Genomic DNA, 16,950 nt, shown 5'->3' with positions numbered 1-16,950 from the left:
AATGTTTTAAAAAAACACGAAAAAAGATTCGCCGGGGTTCGAACCCGTAACCATCCAATCCGTAGTGCAACAGTCTAACGGCCAAGGCCATCAACGCTTTACTAAATGACAGACAGGGATTTACCTTGTTCAATTCGTCGCCATATTGAAAAAGCGCCATGATTGTGACGAGGTCACGCTGGCGGAAGAGTAATTGGGTGCAAATAGTCCCAGATAATCGTATAATTCAATATTGCGACAGAGTTTTCTTCATATATCGTATTTATGTAGCTCGGTGATATTATAGACAATGCTCGCAGTTGATTTAAATGTTTGAATGGCTTTCTCAAAAAAACTTTAGAAGCGAGGTCAACAGGGTCAAAAGAAATAGTCTTTGGCGCCAGCAATGCCGGATTTGAATTAAGATTCGAGTCGATTCTTTTGGAGTCGGGCATGCCCATGCACACGGCAATTGTATCTATATTGCTCCGTGCACGTGATTTGAAGGGACAATTTCGGTGTGGGATTTAGGTGGCCAGAAAGGTGATATGTACATGGTAATTTGAATCTATCCGCCTGCTCATCACTGTAGTAACAAACAAAATGCGCATCACTAATAATGAATTTAGCGTGTAATGTGAGACGGGTTTGACATGACTTGCAAATCTTAGATTTTTAGGCAAACGTACAGTTTCATTCCGTTTTGATGAGATCTTTTTTGCAGTTTGATTGTATGTCAATAATTCTCTCAGCTCCTTGAGAAGTCACGGTCCTACTTGAAGCTATTTTGCATGAAAAACAGCCCGTCTCACACCAAACTTGTCCCTTCAACAAAGAAAGATGGTAGCTGATTTTATGGTTTGAATGGCCATATTGAAAAAGGGTTTGGAATCGAGGTCAACCAAAATAGTTGTTGGCCTCAATGTACCCTCGGGAATTCAAGCCGCCGACTAGTCAAACCATTCTCTGAAGTGCTCGAACACCTGGAATCTGTGTGTACTTCAGCTTGAAAAGTTCGGGTGAAGGGGTTTTCTTCATGATAATATTCACAATGGTATAAGATGATGGTATAAGAGAGCCGGCGAATCTAGGAACTGGAAGAAGAGGGAGCGTGCACTGCATTTCTCATCAAAATTCCTGGACAGGTGTGTTCCAAAATTTCATGAGTGGTCAATTAAAAAAAGTTTACGTCAATTAGGAGCCGTGCGTCTAGTGCACCCGCTTGGATCCGCGCCTGATCAACGTGCATGAATGAATAATAATAACAAAATGTTTTTTAAAAAAACGAAAAAAGATTCGCCGGGGTTCGAACCCGTAACCATCCAATCCGTAGTGCAACAGTCTAACGGCCGAGGCCATCAACGCTTTACTGTCAGGGTATGACAGACAGGGATTTACCTTGTTCAATTCGTCGCCATATTGAAAAAGCGCCATGATTGTGACGAGGTCACGCTGGCGGAAGAGTAATTGGGTTCAAATAGTCCCAGATAATCGTATAATTCAATATTGCGACAGAGTTTTCTTGATATATCGTATTTATGTAGCTCGGTGATATTATAGACAATGCTCGCAGTTGATTTAAATGTTTGAATGGCTTTCTCAAAAAAACTTTAGAAGCGAGGTCAACAGGGTCAAAAGAAATAGTCTTTGGCGCCAGCAATGCCGGATTTGAATTAAGATTCGAGTCGATTCTTTTGGAGTCGGGCATGTCCATGCACACGGCAATTGTATCTATATTGCTCCGTGCACGTGATTTGAAGGGACAATTTCGGTGTGGGATTTAGGTGGCCAGAAAGGTGATATGTACATGGTAATTTGAATCTATCCGCCTGCTCATCACTGTAGTAACAAACAAAATGCGCATCACTAATAATGAATTTAGCGTGTAATGTGAGACGGGTTTGACATGACTTTCAAATCTTAGATTTTTAGGCAAACGTACAGTTTCATTCCGTTTTGATGAGATCTTTTTTGCAGTTTGATTGTATGTCAATAATTCTCTCAGCTCCTTGAGAAGTCACGGTCCTACTTGAAGCTATTTTCCATGAAAAACAGCCCGTCTCACACCAAACTTGTCCCTTCAACAAAGAAAGATGGTAGCTGATTTTATGGTTTGAATGGCCATATTGAAAAAGGGTTTGGAATCGAGGTCAACCAAAATAGTTGTTGGCCTCAGTGTACCCTCGGGAATTTAAGCCGCCGACTAGTCAAACCATTCTCTGAAGTGCTCGAACACCTGGAATCTGTGTGTACTTCAGCTTGAAAAGTTCGGGTGAAGGGGTTTTCTTCATGATAATATTCACAATGGTATAAGATGATGGTATAAGAGGGCCGGCGAATCTAGGAACTGGAAGAAGAGGGAGCGTGCACTGCATTTCTCATCAAAATTCCTGGACAGGTGTGTTCCAAAATTTCATGAGTGGTCAATTAAAAAAAGTTTACGTCAATTAGGAGCCGTGCGTCTGGTGCACCCGCTTGGATCCGCGCCTGATCAACGTACATGAATGAATAATAATAACAAAATGTTTAAAAAAAAAACGAAAAAAGATTCGCCGGGGTTCGAACCCGTAACCATCCAATCCGTAGTGCAACAGTCTAACGGCCGAGGCCATCAACGCTTTACTGTCAGGGGTATGACAGACAGGGATTTACCTTGTTCAATTCGTCGCCATATTGAAAAAGCGCCATGATTGTGACGAGGTCACGCTGGCGGAAGAGTAATTGGGTTCAAATAGTCCCAGATAATCGTATAATTCAATATTGCGACAGAGTTTTCTTGATATATCGTATTTATGTAGCTCGGTGATATTATAGACAATGCTCGCAGTTGATTTAAATGTTTGAATGGCTTTCTCAAAAAAACTTTAGAAGCGAGGTCAACAGGGTCAAAAGAAATAGTCTTTGGCGCCAGCAATGCCGGATTTGAATTAAGATTCGAGTCGATTCTTTTGGAGTCGGGCATGCCCATGCACACGGCAATTGTATCTATATTGCTCCGTGCACGTGATTTGAAGGGACAATTTCGGTGTGGGATTTAGGTGGCCAGAAAGGTGATATGTACATGGTAATTTGAATCTATCCGCCTGCTCATCACTGTAGTAACAAACAAAATGCGCATCACTAATAATGAATTTAGCGTGTAATGTGAGACGGGTTTGACATGACTTGCAAATCTTAGATTTTTAGGCAAACGTACAGTTTCATTCCGTTTTGATGAGATCTTTTTTGCAGTTTGATTGTATGTCAATAATTCTCTCAGCTCCTTGAGAAGTCACGGTCCTACTTGAAGCTATTTTGCATGAAAAACAGTCTGTCTCACACCAAACTTGTCCCTTCAACAAAGAAAGATGGTAGCTGATTTTATGGTTTGAATGGCCATATTGGAAAAGGGTTTGGAATCGAGGTCAACCAAAATAGTTGTTGGCCTCAATGTACCCTCGGGAATTCAAGCCGCCGACTAGTCAAACCATTCTCTGAAGTGCTCGAACACCTGGAATCTGTGTGTACTTCAGCTTGAAAAGTTCGGGTGAAGGGGTTTTCTTCATGATAATATTCACAATGGTATAAGATGATGGTATAAGAGAGCCGGCGAATCTAGGAACTGGAAGAAGAGGGAGCGTGCACTGCATTTCTCATCAAAATTCCTGGACAGGTGTGTTCCAAAATTTCATGAGTGGTCAATTAAAAAAAGTTTACGTCAATTAGGAGCCGTGCGTCTGGTGCACCCGCTTGGATCCGCGCCTGATCAACGTCCATGAATGAATAATTATAACAAAATGTTTAAAAAAAACACGAAAAAAGATTCGCCGGGTTCGAACCCGTAACCATCCAATCCGTAGTGCAACAGTCTAACGGCCGAGGCCATCAACGCTTTACTGTCAGGGGTATGACAGACAGGGATTTAACTTGTTCAATTCGTCGCCATATTGAAAAAGCGCCATGATTGTGACGAGGTCACGCTGGCGGAAGAGTAATTGGGTTCAAATAGTCCCAGATAATCGTATAATTCAATATTGCGACAGAGTTTTCTTCATATATCGTATTTATGTAGCTCGGTGATATTATAGACAATGCTCGCAGTTGATTTAAATGTTTGAATGGCTTTCTCAAAAAAACTTTAGAAGCGAGGTCAACAGGGTCAAAAGAACTAGTCTTTGGCGCCAGCAATGCCGGATTTGAATTAAGATTCGAGTCGATTCTTTTGGAGTCGGGCATGCCCATGCACACGGCAATTGTATCTATATTGCTCCGTGCACGTGATTTGAAGGGACAATTTCGGTGTGGGATTTAGGTGGCCAGAAAGGTGATATGTACATGGTAATTTGAATCTATCCGCCTGCTCATCACTGTAGTAACAAACAAAATGCGCATCACTAATAATGAATTTAGCGTGTAATGTGAGACGGGTTTGACATGACTTTCAAATCTTAGATTTTTAGGCAAACGTACAGTTTCATTCCGTTTTGATGAGATCTTTTTTGCAGTTTGATTGTATGTCAATAATTCTCTCAGCTCCTTGAGAAGTCACGGTCCTACTTGAAGCTATTTTGCATGAAAAACAGCCCGTCTCACACCAAACTTGTCCCTTCAACAAAGAAAGATGGTAGCTGATTTTATGGTTTGAATGGCCATATTGAAAAAGGGTTTGGAATCGAGGTCAACCAAAATAGTTGTTGGCCTCAGTGTACCCTCGGGAATTTAAGCCGCCGACTAGTCAAACCATTCTCTGAAGTGCTCGAACACCTGGAATCTGTGTGTACTTCAGCTTGAAAAGTTCGGGTGAAGGGGTTTTCTTCATGATAATATTCACAATGGTATAAGATGATGGTATAAGAGGGCCGGCGAATCTAGGAACTGGAAGAAGAGGGAGCGTGCACTGCATTTCTCATCAAAATTCCTGGACAGGTGTGTTCCAAAATTTCATGAGTGGTCAATTAAAAAAAGTTTACGTCAATTAGGAGCCGTGCGTCTGGTGCACCCGCTTGGATCCGCGCCTGATCAACGTACATGAATGAATAATTATAACAAAATGTTTAAAAAAAAACACGAAAAAAGATTCGCCGGGGTTCGAACCCGTAACCATCCAATCCGTAGTGCAACAGTCTAACGGCCGAGGCCATCAACGCTTTACTGTCAGGGGTATGACAGACAGGGATTTACCTTGTTCAATTCGTCGCCATATTGAAAAAGCGCCATGATTGTGACGAGGTCACGCTGGCGGAAGAGTAATTGGGTTCAAATAGTCCCAGATAATCGTATAATTCAATATTGCGACAGAGTTTTCTTGATATATCGTATTTATGTAGCTCGGTGATATTATAGACAATGCTCGCAGTTGATTTAAATGTTTGAATGGCTTTCTCAAAAAAACTTTAGAAGCGAGGTCAACAGGGTCAAAAGAAATAGTCTTTGGCGCCAGCAATGCCGGATTTGAATTAAGATTCGAGTCGATTCTTTTGGAGTCGGGCATGCCCATGCACACGGCAATTGTATCTATATTGCTCCGTGCACGTGATTTGAAGGGACAATTTCGGTGTGGGATTTAGGTGGCCAGAAAGGTGATATGTACATGGTAATTTGAATCTATCCGCCTGCTCATCACTGTAGTAACAAACAAAATGCGCATCACTAATAATGAATTTAGCGTGTAATGTGAGACGGGTTTGACATGACTTTCAAATCTTAGATTTTTAGGCAAACGTACAGTTTCATTCCGTTTTGATGAGATCTTTTTTGCAGTTTGATTGTATGTCAATAATTCTCTCAGCTCCTTGAGAAGTCACGGTCCTACTTGAAGCTATTTTGCATGAAAAACCGTCTGTCTCACATCAAAGTTGTCCCTTCAACAAAGAAAGATGGTAGCTGATTTATGGTTTGAATGGCCATATTGAAAAAGGGTTTGGAATCGAGGTCAACCAAAATAGTTGTTGGCCTCAATGTACCCTCGGGAATTCAAGCCGCCGACTAGTCAAACCATTCTCTGAAGTGCTCGAACACCTGGAATCTGTGTGTACTTCAGCTTGAAAAGTTCGGGTGAAGGGGTTTTCTTCATGATAATATTCACAATGGTATAAGATGATGGTATAAGAGAGCCGGCGAATCTAGGAACTGGAAGAAGAGGGAGCGTGCACTGCATTTCTCATCAAAATTCCTGGACAGGTGTGTTCCAAAATTTCATGAGTGGTCAATTAAAAAAAGTTTACGTCAATTAGGAGCCGTGCGTCTGGTGCACCCGCTTGGATCCGCGCCTGATCAACGTACATGAATAAATAATAATAAGAAAATGTTTAAAAAAAACACGAAAAAAGATTCGCCGGGGTTCGAACCCGTAACTATCCAATCCGTAGTGCAACAGTCTAACGGCCAAGGCCATCAACGCTTTACTGTCAGGGTTATGACAGACAGGGATTTACCTTGTTCAATTCGTCGCCATATTGAAAAAGCGCCATGATTGTGACGAGGTCACGCTGGCGGAAGAGTAATTGGGTTCAAATAGTCCCAGATAATCGTATAATTCAATATTGCGACAGAGTTTTCTTGATATATCGTATTTATGTAGCTCGGTGATATTATAGACAATGCTCGCAGTTGATTTAAATGTTTGAATGGCTTTCTCAAAAAAACTTTAGAAGCGAGGTCAACAGGGTCAAAAGAAATAGTCTTTGGCGCCAGCAATGCCGGATTTGAATTAAGATTCGAGCTAGATTCTTTTGGAGTCGGGCATGCCCATGCACACGGCAATTGTATCTATATTGCTCCGTGCACGTGATTTGAAGGGACAATTTCGGTGTGGGATTTAGGTGGCCAGAAAGGTGATATGTACATGGTAATTTGAATCTATCCGCCTGCTCATCACTGTAGTAACAAACAAAATGCGCATCACTAATAATGAATTTAGCGTGTAATGTGAGACGGGTTTGACATGACTTGCAAATCTTAGATTTTTAGGCAAACGTACAGTTTCATTCCGTTTTGATGAGATCTTTTTTGCAGTTTGATTGTATGTCAATAATTCTCTCAGCTCCTTGAGAAGTCACGGTCCTACTTGAAGCTATTTTGCATGAAAAACAGCCTGTCTCACACCAAACTTGTCCCTTCAACAAAGAAAGATGGTAGCTGATTTTATGGTTTGAATGGCCATATTGAAAAAGGGTTTGGAATCGAGGTCAACCAAAATAGTTGTTGGCCTCAGTGTACCCTCGGGAATTTAAGCCGCCGACTAGTCAAACCATTCTCTGAAGTGCTCGAACACCTGGAATCTGTGTGTACTTCAGCTTGAAAAGTTCGGGTGAAGGGGTTTTCTTCATGATAATATTCACAATGGTATAAGATGATGGTATAAGAGGGCCGGCGAATCTAGGAACTGGAAGAAGAGGGAGCGTGCACTGCATTTCTCATCAAAATTCCTGGACAGGTGTGTTCCAAAATTTCATGAGTGGTCAATTAAAAAAAGTTTACGTCAATTAGGAGCCGTGCGTCTGGTGCACCCGCTTGGATCCGCGCCTGATCAACGTACATGAATGAATAATTATAACAAAATGTTTAAAAAAAAACACGAAAAAAGATTCGCCGGGGTTCGAACCCGTAACCATCCAATCCGTAGTGCAACAGTCTAACGGCCGAGGCCATCAACGCTTTACTGTCAGGGGTATGACAGACAGGGATTTACCTTGTTCAATTCGTCGCCATATTGAAAAAGCGCCATGATTGTGACGAGGTCACGCTGGCGGAAGAGTAATTGGGTTCAAATAGTCCCAGATAATCGTATAATTCAATATTGCGACAGAGTTTTCTTGATATATCGTATTTATGTAGCTCGGTGATATTATAGACAATGCTCGCAGTTGATTTAAATGTTTGAATGGCTTTCTCAAAAAAACTTTAGAAGCGAGGTCAACAGGGTCAAAAGAAATAGTCTTTGGCGCCAGCAATGCCGGATTTGAATTAAGATTCGAGTCGATTCTTTTGGAGTCGGGCATGCCCATGCACACGGCAATTGTATCTATATTGCTCCGTGCACGTGATTTGAAGGGACAATTTCGGTGTGGGATTTAGGTGGCCAGAAAGGTGATATGTACATGGTAATTTGAATCTATCCGCCTGCTCATCACTGTAGTAACAAACAAAATGCGCATCACTAATAATGAATTTAGCGTGTAATGTGAGACGGGTTTGACATGACTTTCAAATCTTAGATTTTTAGGCAAACGTACAGTTTCATTCCGTTTTGATGAGATCTTTTTTGCAGTTTGATTGTATGTCAATAATTCTCTCAGCTCCTTGAGAAGTCACGGTCCTACTTGAAGCTATTTTGCATGAAAAACCGTCTGTCTCACATCAAAGTTGTCCCTTCAACAAAGAAAGATGGTAGCTGATTTATGGTTTGAATGGCCATATTGAAAAAGGGTTTGGAATCGAGGTCAACCAAAATAGTTGTTGGCCTCAATGTACCCTCGGGAATTCAAGCCGCCGACTAGTCAAACCATTCTCTGAAGTGCTCGAACACCTGGAATCTGTGTGTACTTCAGCTTGAAAAGTTCGGGTGAAGGGGTTTTCTTCATGATAATATTCACAATGGTATAAGATGATGGTATAAGAGAGCCGGCGAATCTAGGAACTGGAAGAAGAGGGAGCGTGCACTGCATTTCTCATCAAAATTCCTGGACAGGTGTGTTCCAAAATTTCATGAGTGGTCAATTAAAAAAAGTTTACGTCAATTAGGAGCCGTGCGTCTGGTGCACCCGCTTGGATCCGCGCCTGATCAACGTACATGAATAAATAATAATAAGAAAATGTTTAAAAAAAACACGAAAAAAGATTCGCCGGGGTTCGAACCCGTAACTATCCAATCCGTAGTGCAACAGTCTAACGGCCAAGGCCATCAACGCTTTACTGTCAGGGTTATGACAGACAGGGATTTACCTTGTTCAATTCGTCGCCATATTGAAAAAGCGCCATGATTGTGACGAGGTCACGCTGGCGGAAGAGTAATTGGGTTCAAATAGTCCCAGATAATCGTATAATTCAATATTGCGACAGAGTTTTCTTGATATATCGTATTTATGTAGCTCGGTGATATTATAGACAATGCTCGCAGTTGATTTAAATGTTTGAATGGCTTTCTCAAAAAAACTTTAGAAGCGAGGTCAACAGGGTCAAAAGAAATAGTCTTTGGCGCCAGCAATGCCGGATTTGAATTAAGATTCGAGCTAGATTCTTTTGGAGTCGGGCATGCCCATGCACACGGCAATTGTATCTATATTGCTCCGTGCACGTGATTTGAAGGGACAATTTCGGTGTGGGATTTAGGTGGCCAGAAAGGTGATATGTACATGGTAATTTGAATCTATCCGCCTGCTCATCACTGTAGTAACAAACAAAATGCGCATCACTAATAATGAATTTAGCGTGTAATGTGAGACGGGTTTGACATGACTTGCAAATCTTAGATTTTTAGGCAAACGTACAGTTTCATTCCGTTTTGATGAGATCTTTTTTGCAGTTTGATTGTATGTCAATAATTCTCTCAGCTCCTTGAGAAGTCACGGTCCTACTTGAAGCTATTTTGCATGAAAAACAGCCTGTCTCACACCAAACTTGTCCCTTCAACAAAGAAAGATGGTAGCTGATTTTATGGTTTGAATGGCCATATTGAAAAAGGGTGTGGAATCGAGGTCAACCAAAATAGTTGTTGGCCTCAATGTACCCTCGGGAATTTAAGCCGCCGACTAGTCAAACCATTCTCTGAAGTGCTCGAACACCTGGAATCTGTGTGTACTTCAGCTTGAAAAGTTCGGGTGAAGGGGTTTTCTTCATGATAATATTCACAATGGTATAAGATGATGGTATGAGAGGGCCGGCGAATCTAGGAACTGGAAGAAGAGGGAGCGTGCACTGCATTTCTCATCAAAATTCCTGGACAGGTGTGTTCCAAAATTTCATGAGTGGTCAATTAAAAAAAGTTTACGTCAATTAGGAGCCGTGCGTCTGGTGCACCCGCTTGGATCCGCGCCTGATCAACGTACATGAATGAATAATAATAACAAAATGTTTAAAAAAAAACGAAAAAAGATTCGCCGGGGTTCGAACCCGTAACCATCCAATCCGTAGTGCAACAGTCTAACGGCCGAGGCCATCAACGCTTTACTGTCAGGGTATGACAGACAGGGATTTACCTTGTTCAATTCGTCGCCATATTGAAAAAGCGCCATGATTGTGACGAGGTCACGCTGGCGGAAGAGTAATTGGGTTCAAATAGTCCCAGATAATCGTATAATTCAATATTGCGACAGAGTTTTCTTGATATATCGTATTTATGTAGCTCGGTGATATTATAGACAATGCTCGCAGTTGATTTAAATGTTTGAATGGCTTTCTCAAAAAAACTTTAGAAGCGAGGTCAACAGGGTCAAAAGAAATAGTCTTTGGCGCCAGCAATGCCGGATTTGAATTAAGATTCGAGCTAGATTCTTTTGGAGTCGGGCATGCCCATGCACACGGCAATTGTATCTATATTGCTCCGTGCACGTGATTTGAAGGGACAATTTCGGTGTGGGATTTAGGTGGCCAGAAAGGTGATATGTACATGGTAATTTGAATCTATCCGCCTGCTCATCACTGTAGTAACAAACAAAATGCGCATCACTAATAATGAATTTAGCGTGTAATGTGAGACGGGTTTGACATGACTTGCAAATCTTAGATTTTTAGGCAAACGTACAGTTTCATTCCGTTTTGATGAGATCTTTTTTGCAGTTTGATTGTATGTCAATAATTCTCTCAGCTCCTTGAGAAGTCACGGTCCTACTTGAAGCTATTTTGCATGAAAAACAGCCTGTCTCACACCAAACTTGTCCCTTCAACAAAGAAAGATGGTAGCTGATTTTATGGTTTGAATGGCCATATTGAAAAAGGGTGTGGAATCGAGGTCAACCAAAATAGTTGTTGGCCTCAATGTACCCTCGGGAATTTAAGCCGCCGACTAGTCAAACCATTCTCTGATGTGCTCGAACACCTGGAATCTGTGTGTACTTCAGCTTGAAAAGTTCGGGTGAAGGGGTTTTCTTCATGATAATATTCACAATGGTATAAGATGATGGTATGAGAGGGCCGGCGAATCTAGGAACTGGAAGAAGAGGGAGCGTGCACTGCATTTCTCATCAAAATTCCTGGACAGGTGTGTTCCAAAATTTCATGAGTGGTCAATTAAAAAAAGTTTACGTCAATTAGGAGCCGTGCGTCTGGTGCACCCGCTTGGATCCGCGCCTGATCAACGTACATGAATAAATAATAATAAGAAAATGTTTAAAAAAAACACGAAAAAAGATTCGCTGGGGTTCGAACCCGTAACTATCCAATCCGTAGTGCAACAGTCTAACGGCCGAGGCCATCAACGCTTTACTGTCAGGGTATGACAGACAGGGATTTACCTTGTTCAATTCGTCGCCATATTGAAAAAGCGCCATGATTGTGACGAGGTCACGCTGGCGGAAGAGTAATTGGGTTCAAATAGTCCCAGATAATCGTATAATTCAATATTGCGACAGAGTTTTCTTGATATATCGTATTTATGTAGCTCGGTGATATTATAGACAATGCTCGCAGTTGATTTAAATGTTTGAATGGCTTTCTCAAAAAAACTTTAGAAGCGAGGTCAACAGGGTCAAAAGAAATAGTCTTTGGCGCCAGCAATGCCGGATTTGAATTAAGATTCGAGCTAGATTCTTTTGGAGTCGGGCATGCCCATGCACACGGCAATTGTATCTATATTGCTCCGTGCACGTGATTTGAAGGGACAATTTCGGTGTGGGATTTAGGTGGCCAGAAAGGTGATATGTACATGGTAATTTGAATCTATCCGCCTGCTCATCACTGTAGTAACAAACAAAATGCGCATCACTAATAATGAATTTAGCGTGTAATGTGAGACGGGTTTGACATGACTTGCAAATCTTAGATTTTTAGGCAAACGTACAGTTTCATTCCGTTTTGATGAGATCTTTTTTGCAGTTTGATTGTATGTCAATAATTCTCTCAGCTCCTTGAGAAGTCACGGTCCTACTTGAAGCTATTTTGCATGAAAAACAGCCTGTCTCACACCAAACTTGTCCCTTCAACAAAGAAAGATGGTAGCTGATTTTATGGTTTGAATGGCCATATTGAAAAAGGGTGTGGAATCGAGGTCAACCAAAATAGTTGTTGGCCTCAATGTACCCTCGGGAATTTAAGCCGCCGACTAGTCAAACCATTCTCTGATGTGCTCGAACACCTGGAATCTGTGTGTACTTCAGCTTGAAAAGTTCGGGTGAAGGGGTTTTCTTCATGATAATATTCACAATGGTATAAGATGATGGTATGAGAGGGCCGGCGAATCTAGGAACTGGAAGAAGAGGGAGCGTGCACTGCATTTCTCATCAAAATTCCTGGACAGGTGTGTTCCAAAATTTCATGAGTGGTCAATTAAAAAAAGTTTACGTCAATTAGGAGCCGTGCGTCTGGTGCACCCGCTTGGATCCGCGCCTGATCAACGTACATGAATGAATAATAATAACAAAATGTTTAAAAAAAAACGAAAAAAGATTCGCCGGGGTTCGAACCCGTAACCATCCAATCCGTAGTGCAACAGTCTAACGGCCGAGGCCATCAACGCTTTACTGTCAGGGTATGACAGACAGGGATTTACCTTGTTCAATTCGTCGCCATATTGAAAAAGCGCCATGATTGTGACGAGGTCACGCTGGCGGAAGAGTAATTGGGTTCAAATAGTCCCAGATAATCGTATAATTCAATATTGCGACAGAGTTTTCTTGATATATCGTATTTATGTAGCTCGGTGATATTATAGACAATGCTCGCAGTTGATTTAAATGTTTGAATGGCTTTCTCAAAAAAACTTTAGAAGCGAGGTCAACAGGGTCAAAAGAAATAGTCTTTGGCGCCAGCAATGCCGGATTTGAATTAAGATTCGAGCTAGATTCTTTTGGAGTCGGGCATGCCCATGCACACGGCAATTGTATCTATATTGCTCCGTGCACGTGATTTGAAGGGACAATTTCGGTGTGGGATTTAGGTGGCCAGAAAGGTGATATGTACATGGTAATTTGAATCTATCCGCCTGCTCATCACTGTAGTAACAAACAAAATGCGCATCACTAATATTGAATTTAGCGTGTAATGTGAGACGGGTTTGACATGACTTGCAAATCTTAGATTTTTAGGCAAACGTACAGTTTCATTCCGTTTTGATGAGATCTTTTTTGCAGTTTGATTGTATGTCAATAATTCTCTCAGCTCCTTGAGAAGTCACGGTCCTACTTGAAGCTATTTTGCATGAAAAACAGCCTGTCTCACACCAAACTTGTCCCTTCAACAAAGAAAGATGGTAGCTGATTTTATGGTTTGAATGGCCATATTGAAAAAGGGTGTGGAATCGAGGTCAACCAAAATAGTTGTTGGCCTCAATGTACCCTCGGGAATTTAAGCCGCCGACTAGTCAAACCATTCTCTGATGTGCTCGAACACCTGGAATCTGTGTGTACTTCAGCTTGAAAAGTTCGGGTGAAGGGGTTTTCTTCATGATAATATTCACAATGGTATAAGATGATGGTATGAGAGGGCCGGCGAATCTAGGAACTGGAAGAAGAGGGAGCGTGCACTGCATTTCTCATCAAAATTCCTGGACAGGTGTGTTCCAAAATTTCATGAGTGGTCAATTAAAAAAAGTTTACGTCAATTAGGAGCTGTGCGTCTGGTGCACCCGCTTGGATCCGCGCCTGATCAACGTACATGAATGAATAATAATAACAAAATGTTTAAAAAAAAACGAAAAAAGATTCGCCGGGGTTCGAACCCGTAACCATCCAATCCGTAGTGCAACAGTCTAACGGCCGAGGCCATCAACGCTTTACTGTCAGGGTATGACAGACAGGGATTTACCTTGTTCAATTCGTCGCCATATTGAAAAAGCGCCATGATTGTGACGAGGTCACGCTGGCGGAAGAGTAATTGGGTTCAAATAGTCCCAGATAATCGTATAATTCAATATTGCGACAGAGTTTTCTTGATATATCGTATTTATGTAGCTCGGTGATATTATAGACAATGCTCGCAGTTGATTTAAATGTTTGAATGGCTTTCTCAAAAAAACTTCAGAAGCGAGGTCAACAGGGTCAAAAGAAATAGTCTTTGGCGCCAGCATTGCCGGATTTGAATTACGATTCGAGTCGATTCTTTTGGAGTCGGGCATGCCCATGCACACGGCAATTGTATCTATATTGCTCCGTGCACGTGATTTGAAGGGACAATTTCGGTGTGTGATTTAGGTGGCCAGAAAGGTGATATGTACATGGTAATTTGAATCTATCCGCCTGCTCATCACTGTAGTAACAAACAAAATGCGCATCACTAATAATGAATTTAGCGTGTAATGTGAGACGGGTTTGACATGACTTGCAAATCTTAGATTTTTAGGCAAACGTACAGTTTCATTCCGTTTTGATGAGATCTTTTTTGCAGTTTGATTGTATGTCAATAATTCTCTCAGCTCCTTGAGAAGTCACGGTCCTACTTGAAGCTATTTTGCATGAAAAACCGTCTGTCTCACATCAAAGTTGTCCCTTCAACAAAGAAAGATGGTAGCTGATTTATGGTTTGAATGGCCATATTGAAAAAGGGTTTGGAATCGAGGTCAACCAAAATAGTTGTTGGCCTCAATGTACCCTCGGGAATTCAAGCCGCCGACTAGTCAAACCATTCTCTGAAGTGCTCGAACACCTGGAATCTGTGTGTACTTTAGCTTGAAAAGTTCGGGTGAAGGGGTTTTCTTCATGATAATATTCACAATGGTATAAGATGATGGTATAAGAGGGCCGGCGAATCGAGGAACTGGAAGAAGAGGGAGCGTGCACTGCATTTCTCATCAAAATTCCTGGACAGGTGTGTTCCAAAATTTCATGAGTGGTCAATTAAAAAAAGTTTACGTCAATTAGGAGCCGTGCGTCTGGTGCACCCGCTTGGATCCGCGCCTGATCAACGTACATGAATAAATAATAATAAGAAAATGTTTAAAAAAAACACGAAAAAAGATTCGCCGGGGTTCGAACCCGTAACCATCCAATCCGTAGTGCAACAGTCTAACGGCCGAGTCCATCAACGCTTTACTGTCAGGGGTATGACAGACAGGGATTTACCTTGTTCAATTCGTCGCCATATTGAGAAAGCTCCATGATTGTGACGAGGTCACGCTGGCGGAAGAGTAATTGGGTTCAAATAGTCCCAGATAATCGTATAATTCAATATTGCGACAGAGTTTTCTTGATATATCGTATTTATGTAGCTCGGTGATATTATAGACAATGTTAGCAGTTGATTTAAATGTTTGAATGGCTTTCTCAAAAAAACTTTAGAAGCGAGGTCAACAGGGTCAAAAGAAATAGTCTTTGGCGCCAGCAATGCCGGATTTGAATTAAGATTCGAGCTAGATTCTTTTGGAGTCGGGCATGCCCATGCACACGGCAATTGTATCTATATTGCTCCGTGCACGTGATTTGAAGGGACAATTTCGGTGTGGGATTTAGGTGGCCAGAAAGGTGATATGTACATGGTAATTTGAATCTATCCGCCTGCTCATCACTGTAGTAACAAACAAAATGCGCATCACTAATAATGAATTTAGCGTGTAATGTGAGACGGGTTTGACATGACTTGCAAATCTTAGATTTTTAGGCAAACCTACAGTTTCATTCCGTTCTGATGAGATCTTTTTTGCAGTTTGATTGTATGTCAATAATTCTCTCAGCTCCTTGAGAAGTCACGGTCCTACTTGAAGCTATTTTGCATGAAAAACAGTCTGTCTCACATCAAAGTTGTCCCTTCAACAAAGAAAGATGGTAGCTGATTTTATGGTTTGAATGGCCATATTGAAAAAAGGTTTGGAATCGAGGTCAACCAAAATAGTTGTTGGCCTCAATGTACCCTCGGGAATTTAAGCCGCCGACTAGTCAAACCATTCTCTGAAGTGCTCGAACACCTGGAATCTGTGTGTACTTCAGCTTGAAAAGTTCGGGTGAAGGGGTTTTCTTCATGATAATATTCACAATGGTATAAGATGATGGTATAAGAGAGCCGGGGAATCTCGGAACTGGAAGAAGAGGGAGCGTGCACTGCATTTCTCATCAAAATTCCTGGACAGGTGTGTTCCAAAATTTCATGAGTGGTCAATTAAAAAAAGTTTACGTCAATTAGGAGCCAGGCGTCTGGTACACCCGCTTGGATCCGCGCCTGCTCAACGTACATGAATAAATAATAATAAGAAAATGTTTTAAAAAAAACGAAAAAAGATTCGCCGGGGTTCGAACCCGTAACCATCCAATCCGTAGTGCAACAGTCTAACGGCCGAGGCCATCAACGCTTTACTGTAAGGGGTATGATAGACAGGGATTTAACTTGTTCAATTCGTCGCCATATTGAAAAAGCGCCATGATTGTGACGAGGTCACGCTGGCGGAAGAGTAATTGGGTACAAATAGTCCCAGATAATCGTATAATTCAATATTGCGAGAGAGTTTTCTTGATATATCATATTTATGTAGCTCGGTGATATTATAGATAATGCTCGCAATTGATTTAAATTTTTGAATGGCTTTCTCAAAAAAACTTTAGAAACGAGGTCAACAGGGTCAAAAGAAATAGTCTTTGGCGCCAGCAATGCCGGATTTGAATTAAGATTCGAGTCGATTCTTTTGGAGTCGGGCATGCCCATGCACACGGCAATCGTATCTATATAGCTCCGTGCACGCGGTTTGAAGGGACAATTTCGGTGTGGGATTTAGGTGGCCAGAAAGGTGATATGTACATGGTAATTTGAATCTATCCGCCTGCTCATCATTGTAGTTACAAACTAAATGCTCATCACTAATGATGAATTTAGCGTGTAATGTGAGACGGGTTTGACATGACTTGCAAAGCTTGGATT

This window comes from Lineus longissimus, chromosome 17, assembly GCF_910592395.1.
Source record: "Lineus longissimus chromosome 17, tnLinLong1.2, whole genome shotgun sequence".
NCBI classification, from domain to species: domain Eukaryota; kingdom Metazoa; phylum Nemertea; class Pilidiophora; order Heteronemertea; family Lineidae; genus Lineus; species Lineus longissimus.
Note: the sequence above shows the minus strand (reverse complement) of the source record.